Here is a 6,503-nt window from a genome sequence, read left to right as displayed (position 1 = left end):
AAAAATACTCTACATCATTATTAATTAGAGAAATACAAATTAAAACAACTCTTGGATACCTCTTCACACCTATCAGATTGGCTAGTACGACAGAAAAGGAAAATGATAAATATTGAAGGGGATATGGGAAAACTGGGGCACTAATGCATTGTTGGTAGAATTGTGAACTGATCCAACCATTCTGGAGAGCAATTTAAAACTATCCCCTAAGAGCAATCAAATTGTGCATACCATTTGCCCCAGCAATACCACTACTAGGTCTGTATCCCAAAGAGATTAAAAAAGGGGGGGAGACCTATCTGTACAAAAAAAATTATAGTAGCTCTTTTTTTTTGTGGTGGCAAAGAATTGGAAATTGAGGGGATGCCAATCAGTTGGGGGATGGCCGGACATGTATATGATTGTAATGGAATACTATTGTGCTTTAACAAGTGACAAGCAGAAAAATCTGCTTTCAGAAAAACCTGGAAAGATTTACATGAACTGAGTAAAGTGAGCAGAACCAAGAGGACTTCGTACACAGTAACAGTAACATTGTGCAATGATCAACTATGGTAGACTTAGCTCTCCTCAGCAATACAATGATCGAAGACAACTTCAGAAAACTCCAAAAGATGGAAAATGCTATCTCCATCCAGAAGAAGAACTACGGAGTCTGAATGCAGATTGAAGCCTATTTTTTCACGTTGTTGTTTTTTTTTCTTATGATTTTTCCCTTTTGTTCTGATTCTTCTTTCACAACTTGACTGATGTGGAAATGTGTTTAACATGATTGTACATGTATAACCTATATTAGATTGCTTTCTGTCTTTGGGAGAGGGGATGGAGAGAGGGAGGGAGAAAAATTTGGAACTCAAAATCCTATAAAAATGAATATTGAAAACTGTCTTTACATGTAATTGGAAAAAATAAAACACTATCAAGTGGAAAAATTTTTTAAAAATTTTAAAAATATTTTGATGCAAAATGAAGTGAACAGAACCAGGAGAACATTGTACATAGTGACAGCAATATCGTACAATGATCAACTGTGAATGACTTAGCTGTTCTCAGCAATACGATGATCCAAGACAATTCCAAAGGACTCCTGATGAAAAATGCTATGCACCTTCAGAGAAAGAACTTATGGAGTCTGAATGCATATTAAAACATTCTATTTTTCGCTTTATTTTTTTCGTGTTTTTTTCTTTTAATCCGTTTCTTTTTTCATAATATGACTAATGTGGAAATAAGTTCTATACGATTACATATATATAACCTATATCAGATTGCTTACCTTCTTAGGAAGGGGGAAAGTGAGAAAGAGAGAGAGAAAATTTGGAACTCAAAATTTAAAAAACAAACCAAATGTTTAAAATGATCTTTACATATAATTGGGAAAAATAAAATACTATTTTTTAAGAAAGGAAAGAAAGGGGGCGGAGCCAAGATGGCGGCTGGTAAGCACGGACTAGAGTGAGCTCCGTACCCGAGTCCCTCCAAAAACCTATAAAAATGGCTCTGAACCAATTCTAGAACGGCAGAACCCACAGAACAGCAGAGGGAAGCAGGGCTCCAGCCCAGGACAGCCCGGATAGTCTCTGGGTGAGCTCTATTCCACACGGAGCTGGGAGCTGGGAGCTGGGAGCTGGGAATGGAGTGGAGCAGAGCCCAGCCTGAGCGGCGTGGACGATCCAGTCCAGAAGCCGGGCGGAGGGGGCCCTAGCGCCCTGAATACGTGAGCAGTTACCAGACCCCTCGACCCACAAACACCAAAGACTGCGGAGAAGGTTAGTGGGAAAAGCTGCGGGAGTGGAAGGAGTTCGCGGTTCGGCTTCCAGCCCCGGGGGGCAGCGGAGGTGGGGTAGCTACAGCTGTTGTTACTTCCGGCTCCAGGCCCACCTGGTGGGGGGAAATAAGTGGCGGATCACAGCAGGGGTGCACAGCCTGCCGAAGATCTGAGCCCAGTCTGGACTGGGGGTCCTTGGGGAAGGAGGAGTGCGGCTCTGACAGAGCTGGCACCTCCCCCCCAAACGTAGAACATAGAACTCTGTAATCTACAAGCAGTCATACCCCACTGAAAAACTCAAGGGTCAAGTTAGTTGGTTGGGAATATGGCCAGGACGCGAAAACGCGCCCAGATTCAGTCTCAGACTTTGGATTCTTTCTTTGGTGACAAAGAAGACCAAAACATACAGCCTAAAGAAGACAGCAAAGTCATAGAGCCTACAACCAAAGCCTCCAAGAAAAACATGAACTGGCCCCAGACCATAGAAGAACTCAAAAAGGATTTGGAAAAGCAAGTTAGAGAAGTAGAGGAAAAATTGGGAAGAGAAATAAGAAGGATGCGAGAAAACCATGAAAAACAAGTCAATGACTTGCTAAAGGAGACCCAAAAAAATACTGAAAAATACACTGAAGAAAACAACACCTTACAAAATAGACTAACTCAAATGGCAAAAGAGCTCCAAAAAGCCAATGAGGAGAAGAATTCCTTGAAAGGCAGAATTAGCCAAATGGAAAAGGAGGTCCAAAAGACCACTGAAGAAAATACTACTTTAAAAGTTAGATTGGAGCAAGTGGAAGCTAGTGACTTTATGAGAAATCAGGATATTATAAAACAGAACCAGAGGAATGAAAAAATGGAAGACAATGTGAAATATCTCCTTGGAAAAACCACTGACCTGGAAAATAGATCCAGGAGAGATAATTTAAAAATTATTGGACTACCTGAAAGCCATGATCAAAAAAAGAGCCTAGATACCATCTTTCAGGAAATTATCAAGGAGAACTGCCCTGATATTCTAGAGCCACAGGGCAAAATAGAAATTGAAAGAATCCATCGATCGCCTCCGCAAATAGATCCCAAAAAGAAATCTCCTAGGAATATTGTTGCCAAATTCCAGAGCTCCCAGATCAAGGAGAAAATACTGCAAGCAGCCAGAAAGAAACAATTTGAATATTGTGGAAACCCAATCAGAATAACTCAACATCTGGCAGCTTCTACATTAAGAGATCGAAGGGCTTGGAATGCGATATTCCGGAGGTCAATGGAGCTAGGATTAAAACTTAGAATCACCTACCCAGCAAAACTAAGTATCATGTTTCAAGGCAAAATATGGACTTTCAATAAAATGGAGGACTTTCAAGCTTTCTCAGTGAAAAGACCAGAACTGAATAGAAAATTTGACTTTCAAACACAAGAATCAAGAGAAGCATGAAAAGGTAATCAAGAAACGGAAATTGCAAGGGACTTACTAAAGTTGAACTGTTTTGTTTACATTCCTACATGGAAAGATGATGAGTATGATTCATGAGACCTCAGTATTAGGGTAGTTGAAGGGAATATGCATATATATATATGCATATATATATGTTTATGTATATATATAAGTGAATGTGTATGTATGCATGTATCAATGTGTATATGTATGTATGTGTATGTATGTGTATATATATATATATGTAAAAGAGAGAGAGCAGACACAGGGTGAGTTGAGGATGAAGGGAAGATAGCTAAAATAAATAAAATGAAATTAAGGGATGAGAGAGTAACTTACTGAGAGAGGGAGATAGGGAGAGATAGAATGGGGTGGATTATCTCCCATAAAGGTGGCAAGAGGAAGCAGTTCTAGGAGAGGAGGGGAGTGGGCAGGTGAGGGGGGAATGAGTGAACCTTGCTCTCATCAGATTTGGCCTGAGGGGGAATACCATACATACTCAGTTGGGTATCTTACCCCACAGGAAAGAAGAGGGAGGAAGATAAAAAAAAAAAAATAAAAGGCAGGGGGATGATGGAGTGGAGGGCAGATGGGGGTGGAGGTAATCAAAACAAACACTTTGGAAAGGGGACAGGGTCAAGGAAGAAAATTCAATAAAGCGGGATGGGTTGGGAAGGAGCAAAATGTAGTTAGCCTTTCACAACATGAGTATTGTGGAAGGGTTATACATAATAATACATGTGTGGCCTAGGTTGAATTGCTCAACTTCTTAGGGAGGGTGGGTGGAAAGGGAAGAGGGAAGGGAATTTGGAACTCAAAGTTTTAAAATCAGATGTTCAAAAACAAAAAAACTTTTGGTATGCAACTAAAAAATAAGATACACAGGCAATGGGGCGTAGAAATTTATCTTGCCCTACAAGAAAGGAAGGGAAAAGGGGATGAGAGGGGAGGGGGGTGATAGAGGGGAGGGCTGACTGGGGAACAGGGCAACCAGAATATACGCCATCTTGGAGTGGGGGGGGAGGGCAGAAATGGGGAGAAAATTTGTAATCCAAACTGTTGTGAAAATCAATGCTGAAAACCAAATATGTTAAATAAATAAATTGCATTAAAAAAAAAAAAAGAAAGAAAGGAAAGAAAACTGCCTGTTCATAGCCTTTGATCATTTATTTACTAGAGAATGGCTTTTAGTCTTACAAATCTGAATCTGTTCCTTATATATCTTAGACATCGGACCTTCATCAGAGAAACTTGTTGCAAAGATTTTTCCTCCAGTTACCTGTTTGTCTTCTAATTTTAATATTAGAATTGCTTGTGCAAAAACTTGTAATTTTTAAATGATAAAAATTGTCCATTTTGTCCAAGATAGGTCACTGCTGAGACAAGTTGGCAACTGCCAAAGGTTAGTTTACCTTGCTGTTGAGGTACGTAAAAGCAATCTGGTATCCCAAAGGGGCCACCTAGCTGAAGCACAACTTCTTGAAAAAGTATTTTTAACGCTAATACTATTTTTTTAGACATCACTATCACTTCCAAATGAATATGTCCTCCATTCCATCTCTAGTAGAACCCTCCCTATAATAAATAAATCCAGTCAAAGAAAGTCAACATAATGGACCTATGTTAAACTGTATGCCTTAGTTTTCACCTATTTGCTCACTACCATTTTGCTGATAGGTAGGAGGCATATGAAGCTCTGTTTCCATATCTAATGGAGAACTCCAAGCCGAAACACTTAGATAAATATATGATATAAATACTTAATCTGGTTCACTTTTGCATTTGTTTTATCTGAGCTAGTTCTCTTAGCATGGAGCTAATGAGGCTAAGGTCACATGTTCAATCCCCATAAGGGCCATTTAACTTTGAGTGGAGAAAAATTCTGCTCCCAGGGAACAGACAGCATCCCTAACCCTAACTAGCTATGTCACACATTTATGATATTAACCCCTGTCGCTTGAGAGGCAAGGGAGAGAATAGATGAAAACTCAACACAAATATCACCATTGCACAAGGGAGAGTGGGGGGAGGGGGATGGTGAAGGAGTAAAACCTGTAATCATCATCTACTCACAGTGGGTCATATTAGCATTTTCCTATACATATTTTCATATATTTGTTGATTATTTTCATTGTGTTCGCCATTATGGGTACTCTAAACTTTTGTCCATATCAATATCAGGACTGCTTTTTAAACTTAAAGGCAACAAGCACTATGCCTGAATTGCTCTGTGTGGCACCATATGCAAATAGGGACTTAGTTATATCTTTTTTATGATATCAAGGATGATGAAGAATGGGTGAGAATTGAGGCCTTTGGGTTAGTACAATTTGTGCTACTCTATGGGGTTCCATGCTTTCAGAGATGGGCGTGACTCCCAGCTGAAGCCATAAACATTATTCCCTAACCTGGTCCTCCACTCCTATGTGCCTAGTTACCTCAAATTGGAGGTTGGTATCGGCCAGGAATAGGCTCATGCTAATCTGTTTGCTGACCCAGATTGAAAATTGGAGATCTGGCATCTTGGACTCTGTCGGGAAGAGGGGTGAGAGATCTTTCTATTTAATTCATCCATTCATTATCTCACCTTTTAAAATGTTCTCTGAATTATTTACCTCAGAGTCCTTAAAAGTCCTATTTCTGTAATAACATTTGATACAGGCCTTTCCTCACTGCTGCTAGAAGACTCCATTGCCTACTTTCCAGCAATTACTCATCTGGGACAAAAGATCCTGAGTTGTGAAGAGAGGCTGGAAAGTGTGCACTTTGAGGCGAGGTCCCTTTTAGGGTAGGGCTTCTTAATCTTTTTATCAGCAGTCTGATGAAGCTTAGGACCACTTCTCAGAATGATGTTTGTACATGTACAAAATAAAATACATAGGGTTGTAAGGGAAACCACTATATTCATGAATAACGATCAAAATCTTTTAAAATAAGCTCACTGATCCCAAATTAAGAACCTCTACTGTAGGAGATGGGTTTGACTGAATGTTATTGGCATTAAGGAGTGAAATGGGAAAGGAATTTATTTATTTATTTATTTGTTATTATTTATTAAATTTATTTATTATTTATTAAATACCTTCTACTATATGCCAGGCACTATGCCAAGCGCCTTACAAATATTGTCTCATTTGACCTGGGAAGTCCTGGTGTTCTTATTATTCCCATTTTATATCTGAGGAAACTGAAGCAGACAGAGATTAAGTGACTTTCCCAGGGTCATAGAGCTAGTACGAGTCTGAGGCTTGATTTGAACTCTGTTCTTCCTGACACTTGGGGCAGCTAGGTGGCTCCGTGGAT

This window comes from Trichosurus vulpecula, chromosome 4, assembly GCF_011100635.1.
Source record: "Trichosurus vulpecula isolate mTriVul1 chromosome 4, mTriVul1.pri, whole genome shotgun sequence".
NCBI lineage: Eukaryota > Metazoa > Chordata > Mammalia > Diprotodontia > Phalangeridae > Trichosurus > Trichosurus vulpecula.
Note: the sequence above shows the minus strand (reverse complement) of the source record.